This window comes from Mauremys mutica, chromosome 9, assembly GCF_020497125.1.
Source record: "Mauremys mutica isolate MM-2020 ecotype Southern chromosome 9, ASM2049712v1, whole genome shotgun sequence".
Lineage (NCBI taxonomy): Eukaryota > Metazoa > Chordata > Testudines > Geoemydidae > Mauremys > Mauremys mutica.
In genome coordinates this window covers 80,376,963-80,401,279 of record NC_059080.1, presented here as the reverse complement: position 1 = coordinate 80,401,279, position 24,317 = coordinate 80,376,963, and the positions used below count along the sequence as shown (strand labels likewise).

At 42.8% G+C, this 24,317-nt stretch overlaps 1 long non-coding RNA gene across 1 annotated transcript; it reads left to right on the top strand.

Moving 5' to 3' along the window:
• The first annotated feature begins 2,812 nt into the window (after window positions 1-2,812).
• On the top strand, window positions 2,813-19,880 carry LOC123377036. The gene is made up of 3 exons (XR_006582045.1): window positions 2,813-2,868; window positions 4,225-4,283; window positions 19,593-19,880. It is a non-coding gene; the product is annotated as an uncharacterized LOC123377036 (long non-coding RNA).
• The last annotated feature ends 4,437 nt before the right edge of the window (window positions 19,881-24,317 follow it).

Sequence of the window (24,317 nt, the reverse complement as noted above, 5' to 3'; positions counted from 1 at the left end):
CAACTCCTCCCCCACCTTCCTGTTTCCTGTCCTTTCAGACTCCCAGCAGCCAGTGCTCCCAGTTCTAATAGTCAAAAACAACATCTAAGCACCACAAGCCCTCATTTCTCCAGCTTACTTGTAAGAATGTCATGTGGGCCTGTATCATGGGGGCCTTGCTGAAGTCCAGGTATATTATGTCCACCGCATTCTCCCTGTCCATCAAACCAGTTATTTTGTCAAAGAAGGAAATCAAGATGGTTTGGCATGATTTGCTCTTAGTAAATCCATACTGGCTGCTAGTGATCACCCCTTCATCCTCCAGGTATTTTCAAACTGAATGTTTTATACATTGCTTCATTAGCTTCCCAGGTATCGCAGTCAAGCTGACTGACTGGTCTATAGTTCCCTGGCTCCTCCTTTTCCCCCTTTTAAAAGATGGGCACTATATGCTGTAGAAAACATAGAACAACAACATTACCTAGTTCTTATATAGCTCTTTTCATCAATAGATCTCTAAGTGCTTTACAAAAAAGGTAAGACTTGTTATTCCCATTTTACAGATGGGGAAACTGAAGCACAGAGAGGTCAAATGACTTGTCCCAGGTCACCTAGCTGCAGAACCAGGAACAGAACTCTGATCTTCTATGTCCCAGGAGCTACCACTAGGCCGCATTGCCTCCCCTTCAGACAAAGAAAATCCCTGCTTGAAGGAACTCACAAGCTATAATAAACAACTTGATACAGTATTTCTGTGAAGGTGACTTTAACTTTTATTTTGGCAGTAAAAGCCTTTCTGGGTCTCTCTGATACATTCAGAGTGTGAGATGAATATATGTAGGCTTAGCAGAATTCATTTTTAATTTTTGCATAATTTTGACAATAACGATTCATGTTTATTTTTAAGCATTTTTTAGATTTTCATGTTTAAATTTGCATAGTTGCATGACATTATGAGAGGGTCAGAGAGTTATTTAATGACTGCAGATGTTGAGATTCAAAAAATTAAATTTTTATAAACTGTTAAAACACAAATTGTCAATATCACATGTCCAAATGTACAAAGTAAGTAGCCTTAAATCAACAAACCACCCCTTTTTTTAACTATTCATTTGCTAGTCCATTTGTAGCCAGCCTAATTCAAAAGTCTAAATCACTGGATTTAGTAAAGTCTCAAGCACCATTTTTCTTACTTTGCCTATCTGTAAATTTTGAATATTATCAATGGAAATTATTATTGGTCTGTAGATGTTGGGTGAAACTGATGTTTACTGACATTTAGAGATAAAAAAATCTAATCCTTCCAAGCCTAAATACTTGGCACTAACTATGGAAATGGAAGGATCTTTCCTTGGTTTCCCTTCACATTATGCTGTCTCTTCTCTTTTTAAAAGTAACCTTCTTAGAGCCCCAAGATTGTTCAGGGCAGCTGCAGAAGTCAGAAGAAAAAGTATGAAGTTTGCCCACCTCTGATCTAAGAGCTACACACGTCACTTCAGAATTTATCCCACGGTGTCATATGTAGGGCTCTTAGTGGAACTGTCACAAATGACCTCAAAACAAGAATATGCTTCCAGCAGTAGGCTCAGAGAGGCCAGTAAAAAATACTGTAAAATATTTTTAAAACAGATCTCTACTTCTCATTTTAATCATGGTGAAAAATGCTGCTTGACTTGTGAGCTACCAGCTGGCTGGCTTGTAGCTCTTTGCCTTGAATTACATCTAAAGAAAGCAAGCTTACAGCAAACACTTACTAAAGAAGGGCCATTTATAGAGCCAGCACATGTACTGTGTATCTGTCTGCTCGGCAACATCAGTGTTTTATATTGTGCGAGACATGAGACATTATATTGTGTGAGATATTTTGGTACTGACCTTCAGTATGTACTAACCCAGTTAATACATCATCTACTCGAAAGTACACTATCGTCTCAGTTGTCTAAGTGTATCTAGCATATGGACAAAGTAATAAACCTATGCTAACAGTATGTGTCTTTAATTAGGTAAACAGGATAAATGGTGGTGTGATGTGGAAACAGCCTGATTAGGTCCAGCAACCCTCATAATATAGGACTTAATTTTGCAAGGTTCTTAAGCATGTGCATAATTTTAAGCATTTGAGTAGTCTCTCTGAAGTCAGTGGGATTACTTGTGTTAAAAATTATTCACATGCTTACATACCTTGCTGAACTGCAGCCATAATGAGTAAGCAGTATTTCAGTTATAAGGGCCATAAGTACTAAAGGCCTTATCCTGCAAATTTTTACTGATTTGAGTAGTTCTTATTCACAGTAGTCGGTTTATTGGAGCCAATGAGATTAATGAGCCAATTTAAGGATTGCTCATATAAATACAGGTTGCAAAATTAGGCCCCAAAAGAAGGGGACATTCTTTTTTCTTTTTAAATTGCAAATTGCTAAGAATTGATTTTGTGACAAGCTGATCAATGCTACCTAATTCATCCAACCAGACCAGCTGAAAAATAAATATTTCATAGCAGATACTAACAACTGAACTTAGTCCCAATTACAAACATTCACAGAAAAGAATCCCACAAGCCTATTGTAATGAGATGTACTGTTAGTTTCTATGATCCTGGTAACAGGATGGCCTGCCCCTTTAAGAGCCAGGAAACCTGGGACTAGCTAGCCCTGTTCAGTCAGCCCAGCTGTGCCATTATTAGCTACCTCGCAGACTAAGGGGCTGCACTAATTGGTTCAGGTAACACCCTGAAACACCTGGGTCTGATGAAAGGGCAGAGAAAAGTCAGTTTGAGGAGGACTCATATGTAGCAAATTAGTTCTTATGGAAGACATCTGAGCTTGTGAGGGGATTATCAGGAAGGAGGTTGGGAAATGGGTGCTATCTCAGAGCTAGAGAGATTTAAAGGTAACCTAGAAGGTGGGCTGAAGAGGAGCCCAAGCAAGTAGACAAACTTTTTGTTTGTATGACCTTCTGGTGGATTTTTGTTATCCCAGGAAGAGTCTGGATTAGACAAGGCTTAGCTGAAGGGCTAGTTGCAGATGGAAAGAGGCCATTGCAGGGCCACAGAGGTGACCTTCAGAAGGTATTAGAGACAAAGATCCCTGCAGTGTCATGCCCTGATGGCAGGTGATGCTGAGGCAGTGAGTGGAACAGTTTATAATTCTCTATGTCAGAGGTTGTCAAGTTTTTTTCAAGGCCTCGCCTTTCCCAACATGCTGTAAAAATTCCACAGCCCACCAGTGTCACAACTACTGTTTTTCTGCATATTCAGTAAAAAGCCAGGGCTGGTGTTAGGGGGCAGCAAGCAAGGCAATTAACGGGGGCCCCACTATGCTAAGTTGCTGAGCTTTGGCTTCAGTCCTGGGCTTTCTTCCCCTGGGCCCCAGCAAGTCTAATGCCAGCCCTGCTCTCTGGTTTATTTTGGCAGACCCCCTGCAACTTGCTTGTGGCTCCTCAGGGGGGCCCAGACCCCTGGTTGAGAGCTGCTGCTCTACATCATATAAAATGTCTGGAATGTCAGTGCAGCGCTAAGCAGCCTGATGCTGCATAGTTGGTGTTGAGTGCCTCTTGGGAGACAGATTCTCTGTACCTTATAATATTGGACTCCGGGGACAGAGCTGTCACTGGGACTATTCAATATATAAAATTCAGCAGATGCTGAAGCCTTTGCAGGTTAGCAGCCCTCTTGGGTATAGGTTGCTGGCCTGGGTTATCTGCTTGGATTAAGATAAAAAAGGCCAAATACCTGACTTATTTGCCAGCCTTTAATCATTCTTCTATTCAAAATTTGTTAAACCAACCCAACCTGCTATAACAGAGGGTACACAATAACTTAGGGAAAGTTGAATGACCCAAATTCGTTCAAGAGGCAGTACACAAGTCTTACACACAACATGATATTGTTCTTTACTCATTTCACAGAAAACTTTTGAAAACAAAAACCAGGAAAGATGTTTTGTTTTTTTGTTGTAAGCAGAAGTCAGTTTCATTTACTGAAACTACATTTTGCTTTGCAAAGCCAAGTAAATCAAAATCCTAAAGACATCTCTATAGTGAGGGTCCTGAGGGTGAAGCAAATGCCATAGAAAAAGTGACTATTGTTCGAACTAAGAAGCTTAAGGGGTTAGGAAGCCTTTAATCAATCTTCCTCTCTCTGTACCACACTTAGCAGAGTGGGATATTGAGTGGAGCTGGGTGAGAAATGGTTTTCCCATCCTGTGAAACTTTTGAGAATTCAAACAATTTTTTTGTCCTCACTAGGATGAAAAGTCAGAATCTTGAAAATTTTCATGACCTGAAAAAATCCAGAATTGATTCAGGTAAGTGGAAATGGTTCATTTTTATTGATTGATTTTATTACTATAAGTAACTTAAATTTATAAATGAAAAGCCGTTTTGCACCAGAACAGATTTTTTTGCTTTGGAAAATGTCACAACTAAATGTTTTTGACAACTTCAGAACTCTCTTAAATTTCAAGTCAAGAAACTGACTCTTTCCATGAAAAGTTTTGTTTTGACCAAATTGCCAATTTCTGATAGAAAAAATATTTAACTTTGACATTTAATTGAAATATTCCCAACCAGTTGTAGCTTTCTTCAGGAGAGATCCTCCCCCCAGTCATTCTGTATTTTAATCTCTTGTGTTTTACAATCTGCTGCATTTCAAAGGCAAAAATCCCTTGTTTCAGAATTATCTTGATAAACTACAGATATAAATTAATCCCTGGAAGGGATGTATGGCAGCATCCAATTTGGGATGAACTTCAGTAGAAGCAGGGAACTCTTCCCCTTGTTCTCATTTTAATAATAAAAAATTAATCAACACTACTAAGTAGACATCTCTGGTGAAATACAGAAAAACTGTACAACTTGCTCACTGACAATTTGTGAACAGGAGAGAGAAGGCAAAATGATTCGTCTTAAGTTATCTGGCCAACTTTACTTACTATTAGCAGAAAAAGTGATTGTGTGGTGTTTGTTTTTATTTTATTTTGGGTTGGGGGTTTTTTGATCACTTTTTCTGCTCAGAAGTTTAAAAATTTTACCATTTCAGAAACATCTGAACATGTTTGGAAAAAATGTGGTTTTGCTGTCAATATTTTTGGGGGGAATGAGGGGAAATAGATTCTTGGGAAAAGGATGGGAGCTTTGAATAATAGGAAGCATGGCTGCTCAGCAGTTTCCCCCATGTAATGTGCAGTTCTTAGACAGCTGCTGTCAAGGGAGCACTTTGAATTTCTCACTGATGTCAATTCTTTATGCATTTACATCATGCTGACGCATATGCCGTATATTAAATAGGCTAGATGGATCACTGCTCTCCTAGTAGAGGAAGCATTTTCTTTAAAACCTGAACTGTAAGATGAGTATTTATTCATTTTCACAGTACATGTATATTTACTAATTCTGTTATTGAAACTTGTTCTCTGACTCCCAGTGCATATCCCTTACGGAAAACATATGCAGTTTTCTCTCATTTGAAAAAAATACTAATTCACTCTTTCAGGTTTTTGCCACAGCCAATATTTATTATTTGTACAGCCATAACATCAGGGAACTCCAGTCATGGAGTAGGAGCTCATCGTACTAGGCGCTGTTCAAATACAGAACAAAAAGGCTGTCCCTGCTCCAGGGAGCTAGCTTCTCCTTCACTATTGCATCAAATATAAGCTGCTTATATTGGCGTTCAAGGCCCTTCACAGACAGTCTCCACCCTCTCTGTCCTCTCTCGGTTGCTATCAAGCTGTCCCTGCTCACCTCTCATTGACTCATGATGCCTGTCTCCACTGACCACTTGTTTGTTTGAAAATTAACACTTTTATGCTTCTTCCCATGCTGCCCTTCATGCTTGGGAGATGTTTCCTGTAAGTATCCACAAAGCCACCTCATTACCCACCTTCAAATCCCTCCTTTGCTGTGATGCCTACAGAAAACTTGACAATGGTTAGACAGCTAGTGGGGAGAGACCACTGCCTCTCATGCTGCCCAATATTGTCTCATTGTTGACTTGTACTCCCCCAGCTGTTTGTATCATTCTGCTGTGTCTTGTCTCAGACTTAGACTGGAAGCTCCTTGGGGCAGGGACCGTTTTTGTCCTATGTTTGTACTGTGTCCAGCACAATGGGGCTCTAGTCTTGAGTAGGGCTCCTAGATATTGTGGAAGTGGAGAAAGGGATAAAGGGAATTTGAACATAAAGATCTTAGTCTCTAGGAATAGAGCAAGAGTCAGACTAACAAAGTCAGGCTGACACTGACCCTAATAACGCGAGACTTGAATCTTAGAATCATAGAATCATAGAATCTCAGGGTTGGAAGGGACCTCAGGAGGTCATCTAGTCCAACCCCCTGCTCAAAGCAGGACCAAACCCAACTAAATCATCCCAGCCAGGGCTTTGTCAAGCCTGACCTTAAAAACCTCTAAGGAAGGAGATTCCACTACCTCCCTAGGTAACCCATTCCAGTTCTTCACCACCCTACTAGTGAAAAAGTTTTTCCTAATATCCAGCCTAAACCTCCCCCTCTGCAACTTGAGACCATTACTCCTTGTTTATGTTCAAATTCCCTTTATCCCTTTCTCCACTTCCACAATCTTATGGTAATACAAATAATAAGATGAGACAAAAGATGGATTCAGACAAATGAGGGAGCACAAGGAAACAACGAGACAATACTGGTCAGCCTGAGAGGCAGTGACATCAGTGCACCAGCATTAGGCTTTTTTGTAGGTGGTATATCTGTGATTTGGGTTTCTGTTTATCCAACTTCTCTAACATTTCTTAAATTGTATAAAAATGTCTCCATGTGACAAAATCATAGCTCCATGTGACAAAGCACCGTAGTAAAGGATGTTGCTGTTCTCACACAATGGCCCAGTTTCTGGAAAGAAACTTCTTTTATTCTTTAGATTCCAACAAAGAGATCCCTTTTTTCAGGCAGCACAAATTGAATATTTTTGCTATTGATTAAATACACTTTCATCCCCCTGGGTTCTGCAATGATAGATTGCCCTTCCCAGCACTGTGAAGAAAGGTTTTCTTGTAATTCTGGAAAAAAAATAATCACAAAGAGCCTGATCTGGGACAATCTGCATGAGTTAAGGGGTTTGAAGGACCAGATAAGTGATAAGTCAAATTATTTATTCTTTTCTTATTGAAACTTTAACAATGGTGAATAATGCACCGCAGTGTTCTGGTCCTCAGGCTGAATAAGTGAAAGCTTCTTTTTCTGCAGTATCTTCCGTGTTGCTGAAATATCTTCTGATTCTAGGAGGGAAGAAAGATCAAGCATTTTGCAACATCCACACAGGGCCAGACTTTCAAGTGCTCAGCATTCACTAGTGGGGCCAGCACATTGGATATTTGCAGTGCGTAAAGTTAAGCACAAGCAGAAGCCTTTGCTGGATCAGGGCCATTGTGTGCATAACTAGACTGTGTGAAAATGTGGCCATACAACTGTTAGCTCATCTTCCCTTAGTCCACTTCCCGTTTGTTTCATCCGTCTGTTACATCATACCATTAACCTAGACAGTATGTCCTAAAAGGCAGTGACTGTCTCTTTACTCCATGTTTGTGCAGCACCTACCACAGTAGGGCCCTGATTCCTGAATAAAGACTCCGGAAGCGTCTGTAGTCCCACGTTATAACAATCATAACCTCAAATATTTTCCTGAAGTGTGATTCGTGAAGCAGATCTTTTCAAGAATGTTCTCACAAGACAAAACCCGTTGAAAGGGGGAAAACGATGCAATCACATTCTGTTTGAAATATGTTGCAGATGGCTACTTAGGGGTGCACTTCATGGCACATGTAGTTCATTTCTCATGATGGGACAATCCTCTGACTTCCTGAATGTTCCTTCCAGATTCCATGACAGCAGATGCAATAATGACTAGGGCCCTACCAAATTCATGGTCCATTATGGTCAATTTCACGGCAATAGGACTTGAAAATTGGTCAATTTCACCTTTTCAGATGTTTAAAAATCTGAAATTTCATGGTGTTGTAACTGTGGAGGTCCCGACCCAAAAGAGGATTGTGGGAAGGGGTCACAAACCTGTTGTAGAGGTGTCCTGGGATTGCCACCTCACTTCCTTGCTGCCTTCAGAGCTGGACAGCGTGGGGATGAAAGGGTGCGGAGATATCTGCAGCCAGAAGAGAGACCCAAGAGCAGCCCTGCAGGGAAAGAGCAAGACCTGTCCTGCCCCAGCCATGCCTGGAGTAGCAGCTAGGAGCCCCCTTTGCTGGGTTGCTCCCAGCAGCACAGGGAAGATTGGATCTTACTTCACAAGCTTCCTCCAGCTGCAGGGACCTCTGGGGCTGCTGCCCAGCCCCAGGGTGTCCTGCAGCAGCGGGAGGCAACCAGAGGTGGGTCTGGTCTCCTCCTTCTCCCCCAGCCTCTCTGCAGTGGCAGTGCAGGGGATGTACAAGTCCTGTTCCTCCCCAGCCCAACTGGAGCTAGGAGCCTTTGCTGGGGCGCTCCTAGGAATAAGGGGACATCAGATTTCACAAAGAAGGGCTTATTTCACAGTCTGTGTCAGGTTTTTCATGGCTGTGAAATTGGTAGGGCCCTAATAATGACCATATTTACAGCTATTGGCTGCTCATACTGACATTTCTGTGAGTGAATACAAAAGGCAACTGCATGAAATATGAGTTTTGGGGTCTCTAATACATTCAAGTGATTGGCATTTTGGGTTTGTTTGTTTGTTTTTAAAGCAATTTTATTGAGCACAGCTAAAAACAGGTACTAATTTTGCCTTTCATATACAAGGCTTTATTCAGATCACTTGAAAACAATCAAATAAATCAGAACAATGTCTTCCAGGGCACTTCTTCCCCAGGTAGATACTTTAGAACACAGTCCATTATGAAATTATAAATGAAGGCTTGTTACCGGCAACTAGTAACAGTCACCAAGTTGGTTTAAGCAAGTGCAAACAGGGAGAAGCCAGGGTGGCCTGTGTCCAGATCAGGATTTGTTATGGGCAAGCTTTTCTGTTCAAGGCAGAATGATGGCTGTGGTCTGGGTTTAGATTCAATAGCACTGAAATCTTCTGTACATTTTTCATGAGAGTTCATCCTAAAATAGTGAGGTGTGGGGAGATCAGTTCTTATGAAATTTTGGGTGCCTGCCGTTATGGTTTGTGGTACAACATAAACAACATACACAGGTGCAAGGGAAGCATCCATATCTAAGGACACTCAACTACAATCTCTTCTGAGACTCAGTGGGCTCACAATTGAGATGCCAGCTTTGGCTTAGTTGTGCATGAAAGGTTCCAAAAAGCAATGATAAAAATATGGTTCTGAAAACTGTGTAAATTATCTTCAAAATATTCTTTGGGAAAAAATGTATCTGCTTAGGTGATCATGGTGAAGCTCTTGTTGGTGCTTTCAGTCCTGACCAAGTTTGTCAGCAAGCATCCTATCTTATGTATCCGGTATGCCTTCAGTGCATTTCATGAGAACCCATCATCACTTCCAGAATGTCCATCTCTCACCCTGAAAAGGAAGAAGGCTTCTGATGTAAATCCAGCTTCTTTTATTTTTGGTGACTTTCAAGGTCCATTCTTTGTTCTAAACAATACAGTCATTCTGTCAGGGTGGTTTCATGTGGTTTCATATTCAATGTATGGTAAACGCAGAATCTCTGAAACATATTCTCCAAAAGGATTCTTAACACTTTCCAAATCGCATTTCAGTTATACTCCTGTTCCAGCCAGTTTGTTTCTAGTAATGTAATAGTTTCTCAACATTTCTTCCTCCATTCCAGTACTCTGCCTCCTGTCTCATTTGTTGTTCATCTCAACTTTTGTCAAGTTTGTCTTTCAGTTTCATCTGTTAAATCTTTCCCTTCCACTTGTACTCATGAAATCTCTGGTTCCCTGAGAATCTCCCTAAGACGAATGCTTACATCAGCTGGTGGAGCTCGTTTATACCTACAGCCTTCCAGGAAGGACAGTCTTAGCAAGGCTGTGTAACACGCAGGCCTGTTAAATGGAAGGAAGCTTATGCCCAAATAAATCTGTTAGTCTTTAAGGTGCCACTGGACTCCTTGTTGTTTAAATGGACAGGTTAGCTTTGACATCATGACAATCTGGTGCTAGCTTTTGGAACAGAATGTGCAGCCAAGGGATAAGTGGACATTTTGACCACCTTGAGATGAGTAGCCTGCTTGGGTACAGTTCCTAAAAGGCCCTCAGACCATCTATGGGTCATCTGTTGGCTGAGATTCTTAGAGGAGGCAGTCACAAAAATGCAGCCTTCCGCACACTTGGGTCTCCTCCTCTCCCTTTGCAATAGGGATTGGGGGTTAAATTTTTAGCAGTGCCTATTCTTTCTTTGACTGATCTTTTTTCTTTAAAAAGTCATATGAAGGGAGACTGATCCCCTCAGATGTGATGCTAACACCAATGTGTTATCAGAGGTGAAAGTAAGCCGGGACGGTCGGGTACGGCATTCCAACCGGCTTCTCTGGCAGTGATTTAAAGGGCACAGGGCTCCAGCCACTGCAAGGAGCCCCACACCCTTTAAATCACCGCTAGCGCTCCGGCAGCCAGGCTCGGGTGGGGATTTAAAGGTCCCGGAGCTCCGGCCCCTGTGGGGAGCCCCAGACCCTTTAAAGCAATGCCCGAGCCCCACTGCTGGAGCTCCGGTGGCGCTTTAAAGGGCCTGGGGCTCCCTGCAGAGGCCAAAGCCCCAGGCCCTTTAAATCCCCACCTGAGCCCTGCTGCCGGAACCCCAGGGCCCTGGCAGCCAGGATCCAGCGGTGATTTAAAGCTCTGCAGAGGCCGGAGTCCTGGGCCCTTAAAATCACCACCAGACCCCTGCCGACGCTACCCCAGCCCTAGCCCAAGCCCTGCTGCCCCAGAGTAGAGGCGGCAGGGCTCCTGCGGTGATTTAAAGGGCCTGGAGCTCCGGGACGGCCGGAGGCCTGGGGCCTTTAATTCACCCCTGAGCCCTGGGGCTCCCAGCCACCTCTGCAGCTGGAGCCCCAGGGCCTTCCAATCTTGAAAGGCCCCTCCTCTTCCAGTTGAGGCCATGCCCCGCACAGGACTCCGGCATACCGGTTAGTTCTTTAAGTCAGTGCTTCTCAAAGCTGGTCCACCGCTTGTTCAGGGAAAGCCCCTGGAGGTCCGGTCTAGTTTGTTTACCTGCCGCATCTGCAGGTTCGGCCGATCGTGGCTCCCACTGGCTGCAGTTCGCTGCTCTAGGCCAATGGGGGCTGCGGGAAGTGGCGCGGGCCAAGGGATGTCCTGGACGTCCTTCCCACAGCCCCCATTGGCCTGGAGCAGTGAAGCGCAGCCAGTGGGAGCCACGATCGGTCCAACCTGCAGACGCGGCAGGTAAACAGACCGGACCGCCGGGGCTTTCCCTGAACAAGCGGCAGACCGGCTTTGAGAAGCACTGCTTTAAGTTACTTTCACCCCTGTGTGTTACTGAGACTCTTTCCTGTAAGGGTGCTAGGCGAATCCCCGTTCACATAAATAGCAATATCACTGCCCAAAAATGGAATATTTTAACAATAAGTCTTATTTGGGGCAGGGACGGTCATTGACAAACGGAAATGTCGGGCTGGAAGGGACCTTGAAAAGTCAAGTCCAGCTCCCTGCACTGAGGCACAACCAAGTAAACCAAGACCATCCCTGACAGGTGTTTGTCTAACCTGTTTTTAAAAGCCTCCAGTGATGTATTCCACAATCTCCCTTGGAAGCCCATTCCAGAGCTTAACTATTCTTATAGTTAGAATGTTTTTTCTAATATCTAACCTAAGTCTCCCGTGAGGCTGATTAAGCCCATAGCATCTCATCTTACCTTCAGTGGACATGGAGAAAAAATTGATCACAGTCCTCCTAATAACAGCCCTTAACATATTTGAAGACTGTTATCAGGTCCCACTCCCACCCCCAGTCTTCTTTTCTCAAGACTAAACATGCATAGTTTTTTTTAACCTTTCCTCATAGGTCAGGTTTTCTCAACCGGTTACCATCTTTTTTGTTCTCCTCAGCACTCTGAAGTTTCTCCACATCTTTCCTAAAGTGTGGCATCCAGAATTGGACACTACTCCAGCTGAGGCCTCGCCAGTGCTGAATAGAGCAGGACATTTACCTCACTTGTGTTACATGCAATGCTCTTGTTAATACACCCCTGAAATATTAGCCTTTTTCACAGTTGCATCACATTGTTGGTTCATATTCAATTTGTGATCCTCTATAATTCTCAGATCCTTTTCAGCAGCACTAACACTTAGCCAGTTATTCCCATTTTGTAGTTGTGTATTTGATTTTTTTTCCTTCCTAAGTGAAGTACTTTGCATTCTTCTTCACTGAATTTTATCTTACTGAATTTGGATGAATTCTCTATTTTCAAGGTTTTGAATTGTAACACCAGGCATAATGGGGCCCTGACCTGCTTGGCTAAGTGCTACCTTGGTATAAATCTTATATTTGTAAGAATACAATGTATGATCTTTGGCATGTGCTGATTCCTCTAATAATAAGCCTCCTAGTGGATATAGAGGATAATTAGCACCTATCTAGCTATTTGCATATGCATGTAATGGGAGACATTTAAGGCAGGACCTGTGCATATCAGTAAGTCCTTGCCCTTCCTCTAAGATTCATTCTGAGAAACTATTGTTGCATCTGTTGCTGCTTGGGTGTGGACCCAGTTGTGATCCAGCCTGAATAAAGGGCTTTTGTTTAAACTGCCTGGTTTGGCCTTTCTTTATTCCGGCTAAACTTTATTTAGGGTCAGAAATGTGATCATGTAAAAATGGCATCTCTGTGCTCAACAGAGCTGCTCCCTGTCTGTATTCAGAATCAATTTTCTATCTTTAGTGACAAAAATAACTTCTTACTCCTGTTAGTACTGCTGAGCCAATATTGCTATGGGAGGCTGGGATTTCCTTCTGACTCCTGCACACCCACAGAAGTGCTGATTTAAGTTCTGTTCCTAGACTCTTTATCTCAAGGTGACTGCTCAATTACACATTAACTGCTCTAGTAACACACCTAGGTAGACCAGGGAGATGATTTGTGAGCCACAAACAGTTTGGTTTTCAGATCTCAGGTGGAGTTTTCAGGGCTAGCACTGAAGAAAAAAAATATCATTTGATACATGAAGTGAGCAAAACTGATCTAGAATCAATTAAACCAGTTTTCCTGGGGCCCCATTCCTAGCACTATTACACTGCGCCAAGTTCTGTACTTTGCAAATTATTAGAGCTATAATAGAAGCAGCAAAGAATCCTGTGGCACCTTATAGACATACGTTTTGGAGTTAAAAGTGAAAGTAGTAAGAGAGAATCTTTGAAGTGCCTGGGATGGAGCTGTGGAAGTGGATTATCAGTGGTAGTTTTGAACTTTGGCTGGGCCAAACTGGAGTGAGCACCGTTGAGGTGTGACCTGGCCAAAAAGTGATCAGGCCAAGGCCCATGTGCCTCCCTGGTGCTGTGGCCTATGATTTGTTACACTTAGAATCTAACCAGATTACTCATCACTGCCACTCAGCAGAGGGGTGATGCTAGTCTCAGAATGTGACATTTAGTCAGATGAATGGTGTCAATATTGATCAGATATTCTCCCAGCTCTATGAGGGGCAAATAATGAAGGGGGTGGGGGGAGAAGCTGGATAAGTTATTTTAAAAATATAGTGAAATTTATTAAATTGACACACTTGATTTGACAAGCTGCATCACTTAATGACTAAAATAAACTCATCAAGGGCTTCATCTCCCCTGATGCTGCCAATCTTCTGCTACCAATCTTCTGCTGTGGATCTTGATGCATTGTGGTCCAAAAGCCTGATTCCTGCCAATGACTCTGAATATGTGGCCTCCCTGTGTTCACATAGATCCCACTGAAGTTAACAGGGCGCTATGAAGGTGCAGGATCTACCCGAGCATAGCCATTTGAAAATTATTAGAGCTCTCCATAATTGGGAAGAGATCTATTTGCATGCATTACACATGTGAACGTTTAAGCTTATTGTCAGTACTGCAATGATTATAGTAATTATAATTATCAATAGCACCATGTTTCTATTACCCTGTCCTTTTCTCAGGGGCAGTTAACATTTTTTTAGAGCAGAAAGCTAAGCTGGCCTTTCCTTTATGCCAGACTCTTTAATCCAAGGTACTGAGCTTATCCTTTGAGATGTTTTCACAAATGTAGGTACACACCACTAATATGCTGCAAAGCTTGATTGAATCTGTTTGCAAATTTAAATGGACTGTAGTGAAAGCACTCTTTTTATTTAAACAAAGACTGAGTGAAACAATAGACTACTATAACAAGATAGGCAAAAGAACAAGAGGGAAACTGCAGGGCAATTTAACTTTTTTTTATTGCTGCTTTTGGGATAAGTATCTAGCAAAATAATATTATTTTTTTTAAGAATGGAGGTCTGCTTGAAAGTTTAATGTATGCACAGCTGGCATTTTTTGGGTTTTGTAATATTTGTAAAGTTCTTCATTTGTGCCAGGCCATCAGAGGAAGCAACTAAAATGAAGAGAAACAATGCAATTTTGTAATTGAAGTAAATTTTGCATATCGTGGCACTGTAAAATATGTCCTGGTCATGTGAGAACCCAAACAAAAATAAGATTACTAATTTCCACCACTTTAAGATTATTTATTTATTTATTATTGCAATAGCATCTAGAGGCCTTAACTAAGATGAGAACCCCACTGAGAACGTCACTGTACAGTGGGGGTTGGCAACCTTTCAGAAGTGGTGTGCCGAGTCTTCATTTACTCACTCTAATTTGGTTTCACGTGCCAGTAATTCATTAATGTTTTTAGAAGGTCTCTTTCTATGAGTCTATAATATATAACTAAACTATTGTTGTATGTAAATTAAATAAGGTTTTTAAAATGTTTAAGAAGCTTCATTTAAAATTAAATTAAAATGCAGAGCCCCCCGGACCGGTGGCCAGGACCCGGGCAGTGTGAGTGCCACTGAAAATCAGCTCACGTGCCGACTTCGGCACACGTGCCATAGGTTGCCTACCCCTGCTGTACAATCATACAGTAAGAGATGGTTCCTGCCCCCAACAGCTTACAATCTAAGGGTACATCTAAATTGCAGCTGGGAGTCGTGATTCCCAGTTCAAGGAGACATACAGGGGATAGCTCTGCTTTACCTAGCACAATAAACATAGCAGCATGGCCACGGCAGCACAAGCAATGTCTCAGGCTAGCAGCCCAAATACATACTTATGACCATGGGCAAGATTGTACTCGAGCAGCAAGCCCAAGCCAGTGTCTGTGCCACTAAGGCCACACTGCTATTTTTAGCATGCACCTGTATGTCTGAACTGGGAATGAAATCTCCCAGCGGCAGTTTAGATGTATCCGGAACAGATAAGTGACCTACCCAGTTGCACAGAAGGAATAGTTGTGGTCAGCTGACTTCCTAAGAGTCTGACCTTGTGAGATGCTGAGCATCTCCTGCAAACTGTGCTGCACCCTTCATTGAAGTCCGCACCTCACATATCAGGACCTAAAGATGTGCAACTGTGAAGATTTCTAGTTCTACACCATGGACCTCATCTGCTGGTTTGCCTGTTTACATAAAACCTTCTTTTCCTAGTTGATTTTGTTTGCCACAAGTTTGCATCAGGCGTAAGTGACGGGCCAAATGTATTTGGAATATCCCCCTCATTCATCACATCTATCATGTTGGGATAAAGTATCATAGAACCAGGCCATATTTTTACTTCATGTTGACTTTCAGTTCCCTGAAGATAAGATGCCACTGAAATGGAAGTGCCTTGTATAATATCAAGATATTTATTTGAAAACTGAAGAGAGGTGGAAGCAAGGGAGCTTAGGTAAGACTGATTGTACTGTACTTGTGCTGTGTTAGCATGATTCTATGCTCTAGCATGGGGACTGTTAGAAATCAGCGGTGTGAAAGAGAAACAATAAAACCCACCTCATCGCCATGACTACATCCAGGAAGTGGGAGCACTGTGTTAACTGCGTTAACTTTAATTTCCATGGCTAGGGAGTTTTAGATGCGCCTTGGGAATTAGGTAATAAAGGTAATAATTGGAGATATACCAATCTCCTAGAACTGGAAGGGACCTTGAAAGGTCATCGAATCCAGCCCCCTGCCTTCACTAGCAGGACCAATTTTTGCCCCAGATCTGGCCTCCTCAAGGATTGAACTCACAACCCTGGGTTTAGCAGGCCAATGCTCAAACCACTGAGCTATCCCTCCCCCAAATTAACAGACAATGCTGTGTATTTTTCCTCATTTTAAATTTAGAATGGGATTTGAAAGGGAATTTATGCTAATAAGCATGTGTAGAATGAACCCTTTAGAGAGATCTTAGAAACTGCTGAAATGGGTTTTATCCTCTTTATCCTTCCACAAAGGATATACAGCAGCAAGAGAGAAGAAGCTTCTTGTCTTTCGTTAAAATCAGATATGGCATGAGCTGCAGATTTTTGATCCTCATGTCCCTATATTTCAAGGGGTTAGCCTACTAAAAAGCTAGTGGCTAGCTGAGAGGTTTGGATCTAAACACTCAATGTTTGTTGGCTATTTGAATCCAGGGCTTAAATTTTGACTCCTCACGAATTAAAGTGTACTCTGTGTGTATACATTTGGCCATAAAAGATACTGGAATTTATGTAATCATTTACTATGGTGATGACCCTGGTACAAATGCCTGGGGACAGGAGAATGAGTGTTCTGGATGCATGAGACAGTATGCAATGGGCTACACTTCAGTCTGGGCTGAATGATTCACAGCCTATCAACTCGAAGATCAAAAGGAAATAAAAGATAAAAGAACACCAATTAATGTTGTGGAAACAGGGACCTAATCACATAATCAGATGCTACCAGCTGTTGTCAGAGTGGTACCGGGGTGGTGCTCTGCTCTCTCCAATGTTGATATCACTCAGCTGCGTGCGTGTGTTCCCTCTGTGTGCTGTCCCAGCTCTGCGCAGATAGCTGACACAGCAGACCCGACAAGAACCCCCACTAACCACAGAGTCCAGTAAGATGCAAAGTCACGTCGACTAGGTTTATTACGACCTCGGACACAATGGCAGTTCCCCGTAGATTACTTAGTCTACCGGGCATACTACGAGAAAGTGCCTCTTGGCAATGGACTCAGCTCAGTCAATGGCGGGACTTTCCACTGCCCCCTCGGCTGGACAAAGACACCGCCCTAGGAATGCATTCTTATACACAGATACAAACAAGTTACACATCACACCTGATGTATTGAGGTGCAACCTTTCTACGTAGCAAGGTACAACCCCTCTACGTAGCAAGGTGCCGCCTCTCACCTTGTACATGTTGGTTCGATCAAAACAACTCTATCCATCATATTACCCTTTTGCCCCTGTCATTGGGATGGGCCAGCCTGTTCTTTGTTATCTGTGTGGAATGTGCAAGTATGTGAATGTTCTGATATCTAGTGTTCAGTACCTTTTAGGTACGTATCTTCTTGCAGCATCAGCCCTTTCCTTGCTTCTGTGAGCAGGGCCTGCCTCTGGCTCACAGCTTAACTTTGCTTTATGTTAGCAAAGTCTTGACCATTACTTTAGGCCTCAGGCCTCATACCAGGCCTCTGATACCAAGGTTTATATCTTAGGGCCACCTCTTACTACACCAGCACTAACTCCAAAACTGCTTCAGTCTTCTATATGTTTGATATGAATGCATAAATCTAACAGATATATACTGATCCGTAAAGAAGCAAAGCTATATAATGCTCTGCAGGCAGTGTAAACACAGAAAGGACTTGAGCACATGTCTCTGCGTACCTACTACTGGAGCTCATTAGGTAATTCCACCCTAGGCAAGAAATACAAAATTGTAGAGGGCCTTGAGCACTGAATTTGTAGTATGCTGCAGATAGAGGACCAAATTCTGCTCTCTTGCACTAGGATAAATCTGAAATAACGCCACTTGTCTCAAAGAAGTTTTTGTGGATTTACACGAAGGCAGAATCCAGCCCCATGTTTCCACTTGACTCTCAGAAGGCTTATCTCCTCTAGGAAGCTATTGAACTGTTGCTGAAAATTTAATTTAATCCTGAGTTAGTTTGAGGTATTCAGTCTGGATAAAGGTCTGAGTAGTCCTAACTTGGAGGGCTGCAGCACTGTGTCTGAGCCGCTAATCTCTCTATATAGATCCTGTGTTCGTTCTTATTAAAGAATTGCTTTACTGAAGAAGAAAGATACATCAGACAAAATAAAGCAGAGGCCTATATATATGATTTGGAGCTATCTCCTTCTTTTCTGCATTCTGGTTGACTTTACAAATTTTTTAAAATATTGTTGTGCTTTAGAAAAAATATTCTTAGCTTTTAGTCTGTCTTCATCTCCCCCACTTTCATTATTTATACTTTCTTTCCAAGATGCAGCTGCTGAATGTGCAGTGGAGTGCACCAAATCTTATTCCTGACAGACAAATGCGGGGACGTGTGTGTGTGTGTGTGTGTGTATACACACTCACTCACTCACTCATTTTTGGCTAGTTTAAATCAGTGCAGTCCATTTACTTCCAAGGAGTTATGTTGATTCACACAGCTGGGGATGTATCTGACCAATTTTTATTTTAGTTTAGATAAAATTGACACATCTTATAAATAAAACATCTTGCACTGAATACTTTTTCCATTGATGTACTGCACTGATATGTAAGTAGCATTATACTGACTTATTTCCTTAATAATATTGTGGAATCTGAATGTTGTTAGGAATGTGTCAGAGCATAGAAGACCTAGTTCTTCTATTGATGGAAACTTGCTTTTGTGGTATAGTTGTTTCTGGTACTTCATTGTTATACATCAGAGTGTAAGCTGGACAGAAAACAGATGTAAAGGGTGTAACAAAGATCTTTGTGAATTTTTGGCCTATCCATGAGCATTGTGAGGCTGCCATTCATGGTGATTTTTAGATAGAATTGTTTTCACTGGAAAATGTTACTGGAGCTAGTTCCACTTCTGGTGCCAGTGGACAACAACCCTGCTGAAATAAGGAAATTGGGGGCACAACCCCCATGACCCCACCTTCATGCTGTCTAGCTGGCGTAACAGCAGATTTCACAGTTACCTCAAATAGGAGCTCTGATGCCTGCCTGCGGCTGCAGAGTTACAGTGTGTTCATATTTTCAAACTTTGCTTTCCAGTAGGGCTGGAAACACTTCTTTTTAAGTGCACTAGGATTCTGATTTCATTATGTGAATTCAGGAACTGGGCCCCACGGTCTGGGCCTAAATTCCTACGCCTTCATCCAACCCCAGTGAATCTGAACCTGGTGTACGTAGAAGGGGCCTAAGACCACTTTATGAAAGTTTCAATGTTGTTTTCACCATTTATAGACAAAAAAAACTGAACTCATACCTAATTGGTATATAATTGGCGCTTCAACTGTGTGTGTGTGTGTGTGTGTGTGTGTTTGTGTGTGTGTTTGTTTATAATTCTAAATGTTTGTAAGCCTGTTATTTGGTGACCTGAACTATGTATTTGTGTGTATGTGTATGTGGGGGTGGGGTGGTAGTGTTGCTCAGATCACTTTTTGAGACACGCAAGAGGGCAGATAGCAAAGGAGATTTTGCCCAAGGTGAATGGGTGCTGAACATTCCTGTTTAATATACCAGATGGTCAAGGAGCTGAGCCTGAGCAGTGCTGTCCTAAGAAGAGTCACAACTGGATTGCTCAAGGAGACACTGCAACCGATGCTGGGACTATCCTAGAAGGAGCCTAACTGGACTGGGCCAAAGGGAAAATCCATACTAGATCAGAATGGTGACAGAATGGTTATGGGGAAGATGTGGGATGGAAATGGGTTATATAGGGTGAAGCCTATTATCTGATTTTGAGGTTTGAAGCTTAGTGGGTTCCAGGTGTATTCTGATTTCCCACCCTAACACATTCCTGTATGTATCAAAAGGGGTTTACTGAACTACACAGTTGAGCGGTAATGTTCTTACGTTGCGTTGTTTTTAATGAAATCTGGTTTACTTCATGTCATTCAGAATGAGGTTTTCAAAAGTAGATACTTGCAGTTCGGCTGCTGAGACCTGATTTCTACACCTAAATAAGTGTGTAAGTAGTCTAATAGTCAAAAATGCTGAGCACTCAGCAGCTCCCAATAACAAATAGTGACTTTGGCTAGGTAAGCTACAAGACCAAATGTATTTTTCTCATTCTTTATTCTGATCATTATTTATACACCCAAAGGATAAAGTTATTTTGCGGCATTGAATTTTTTTTAACCATCTGCTTAATGCTACATCATTCAATCTTTTTCAGTTAAGTGTCTCCTTAAGTAGCTTGTAGGAGAAAAGTGAGTGGTAAGCTTGTTGTCCTGGTGGATCAGTAAATCACTCCAAAAAGGCTGTCTGGGATAATTGATTAGTATGTCTTCGTTGTGCAGTGGTATTGTATATACGTCAGTTCTTTATAGATAATATCCAGACTGCTACAAAAATGTCCAAGGACATACTTTTGTCCTTTTAACTGTAGAGTCTCTAAGATGCTCTGTTTGGGTGGTGTGGGGGAAATAAAGTGAAATGTATTGTTAGAACTAGACTATTTTTAAAGCTTACCTGGGAAATTCAACCTCCCCACCTTATCCTCCCAAAAACATCCAAAGAAGAGAACCTTTCTGCCTCCAATGTGTTGGAAAAATTGGGGGCTGGATTCTCATTTATTCCAAGGTCTCTTTACGTCAATGTGTAAAGGGGTCTAACACTCCCTTTAACTGTAACTTTTATCCACTTTAGGCCCCATTATACTGCCAGAGCTATGTGAAGAAGCCTTAGTGTAAATGAGAAGTGGGCCCAGAGTTCTTCAGTAGGTGCAAAAACATTTCTAAATGACAAGGTTCTCTCGCATCAAACTTTCCACCAGCCTGCTTTTTACCTATATGCTTTTTGTGAATTAATAGTTGTGTGTGAATTTTTTTCCATTGGAATGTTGGCATCTGGTGATCAAAACTCTGTTTGATCCACAGAATAGCAACAGAGAAGCAGTGTGCCTATATACCTGCCTATATACCTTGACCTTCCCCTGTAGGGACCATCTCCCAGGTTCAGTCTCCAAGCCATTTAATCCCTGGTCTCACTGCTGGGACTCCATAAGAGTTAATTTGTGTCAAGTAAGGTGTTCTTTGTGAAGTGGTCCCAATCCACTGGAAAGATGATTGAGCTGCATGTACTCTAAAAGTGCTATAACCTTCTGGCAGGGTGTTTTCTAAGTTATAAATATCTTTGAAAAAAACCTGAACTTGTTACAGAGAGACAAACTCGCAAGCATGCAGTAACCACTTTCTGTGAAAGAATGTTTTGCTTTCTCTGATGGGATGTATTAACCCAGGGATCCCCAACGTGGGGCGTCTAAGTATGCCCGCATACTGGCCGGTGGACGAGCAGCCGCCAAAATGCCACCGACAAGCTGCATCATCCAGAGGCGTCACCGCTGATTTTCGGCGGTATTTCGGCAGCAACGCCTCTGGATGACGCTGCTTGGCGGCATTTTGGCGGCGATGCCTATTGACATTGCCGCTTGTTGGCGGAATTTTGGCAGATGCTCGTCCGCTGCCATGATCCTCCATGGCTCGTCGTCTGGCGCGCGCCAGACAAAAAAGGTCGGGGACCATTGTATTAACCCCTTAAGTTCTAGGGTGGGGTTTCAGAGCAACTCTGTGCCCAGGTGACCATCCACACTTCCAGAGCATGGCAGCTGGAGGTGAGGCTCAGAGGGGGGGCTGACAAGGCAGGGAGAAGGAGCTGCTCTCAGCACACCTGAGGAAAGGCGCTACAACAACTTTCTCCTGGAGAGGAAGAGCTTGGCCGCTAAGCCCAGAGGGGCTGAAGGTTCATTTAGTATCTTTGCTCTTACTAATTCTTCAGACTTTGAGACTTTGACAAGAAATTGGGTGGTAGGAATTGGCCCAGGGATGGAAGAGACTAATTTCCACCCTGTGCCCCAACATTAGTGCAAGAAGGCTGTAATAAAAGTGTGAGGGTTTAAATGGGGGGAGGGGGAAGATAAATGAAAAACACACTGAAGTAGAAAAGTAGCATGAACTCAGAGATAAATGTAACTGGGATTGGGGACGAGAGGCAAAAGGTTACTACTTCAATGTTTGATAACAGCAGAATACAAACAAGGATGGTCAGTGGATCTAGCATCCTGTAATTTTTATGTTTGCTTCTGGAATGGAACTGTACAGTGTGAAATGATACCAGCGCTTTTGGAATGGAATCAGTGCACACTGTATGGAGGACTGTGCAAGCCGTCCTCATGCACTGCACACCACTGAGCTGTGTTCTGGAAAAGTTCCTTCTACCCTAACATGTGGGGGTGGGGGCTGTAGGCAAGTAAGATTCCAGTGGCACAGCTACTAGTTGGAGCCACTAACCAAACTCTCCTTAAGGCACTTCTGGGTGCTTGACATTGGTAACCCTTACAGGACCCTGGCCTGGAGCCTAGTGGAGGGAGAGGGCCTGGGCTTCCCTACCCAACCCACCCCCACCCCTCATTAAGAAGGGAATGAAAACCCTTACCTGCTAGACTCCCCCTGCAGGGAAGGAAGGAAAGGTTAAATACCTTTTGAAACCCTGTCTGGGATCAGAAAGTCAGGGGAGGGGTGTCAATAACCAAACAGCATATATTGCTAGGAATCCCGTCATGGCAGGGGGAGAGGATCAAGTGGTAACCTGACCAGAGGGTCAAATCAACCCCCAATAAAAGACACATTGACCCGAAGCATAGAGGTGGTCTGGGGAAAAGAACAGAGATGTGGTGAACAGGGACCTCACCTCCTAACAACTAGGTGATGCCACCAGCAGACACTGTCCATCACTGTCATGTTTTCACACTGGCCTCCTATGTGCACACGCACATTTTACGCACTCATGGGTACCTCGATAGCCATAAGTTCGTGCAAAATGAGGTACATTTAGCAAATCTAGGTCATTCCAAGTGACTACCTAGCATTGCCTATTTGTGCACACAACTCTGTGACTTAATGGCCAATGGAAAAATTGACCCTGTGTTTATCTCGAAGCCATTTTGGCACTGTATAAAATACATTATACTATTTTGTTGAAGGGAAAACTGGTACAATTTTGGAAAAAGAAAAGAGGCCCAACAGTCAAAACCTGGTCCCTGACCCAGTACTGAGTAGACAGGCTTGGTGCATGAGGTTCCATGGTGGATGTGTGTTTGTGAGCGGGTGGAGCGGTGGGAAAGGAAGGAACTGAACTCTTCCCACCTAAACCACAGAGCTGTAGCAGTGTTACTTTGTGGCTAGTACTGCAGCCTCAGCACCATTGTGCCGTCTGTGTGCCTGCTATTCTGTAGGAGAGTTTGGTTAGTGGCTCCAACTAGTAGCTGTGCCACTGGAATCTTACTTGCCTACAGCCCCCACCCCCACATGTTAGGGTAGAAGGAACTTTTCCAGAACACAGCTCAGTGGTGTGCAGTGGATGAGGACGGCTTGCACAGTCCTCCATACAGTGTGCACTGATTCCATTCCAAAAGCGCTGGTATCATTTCACACTGTACAGTTCCATTCCAGAAGCAAACATAAAAATTACAGGATGCTAGATCCACTGACCATCCTTGTTTGTATTCTGCTGTTATCAAACATTGAAGTAGTAACCTTTTGCCTCTCGTCCCCAATCCCAGTTACATTTATCTCTGAGTTCATGCTACTTTTCTACTTCAGTGTGTTTTTCATTTATCTTCCCCCTCCCCCCATTTAAACCCTCACACTTTTATTACAGCCTTCTTGCACTAATGTTGGGGCACAGGGTGGAAATTAGTCTCTTCCATCCCTCTGTCATTAGCTGCTATTTCCATCTCTCTGCGGTGTTCAGATTGACTCTTCTGCCTGCCCTGCTAAAGGTTTTTCTTAAGGTTTCTCTTGGGTGTCCTTGTTTCCTCACACCAAGTGGTTTCCACATGACAGCTTCACGTGGGAGTCTGTGTTTGGCACCTGAAGTACGTGCCCAAAATATTTCCAGCGCTTCCTTCTGAGTCTGTGGAGATGAGCTGCCGGCTGGCGATTTCTTGGATCTCTTTATTGTTGATAGTTTCTTCATCCAATGCCCAGAAGATTTTGTGAGCATCTATTTTCAAAGGCATTGAGTTTTCTGTCTAACGTTTTTAGTAGATCTCCAGCTCTCACAGCCATATGTTAGCCCTGAGAACATTGGGCCCAATGTGTCATCATTTATTGAACTGCTTTATTTTAAATTACTCATTTTGAAGTTTTCAAAGCATACCCACTGGTTCAATTCAGAGCCCGTGAATCAGAAAATTATGGGACTGGACGAGACCTTGAGCGGTCTTCTAGTCCAGTCCCCTGCACT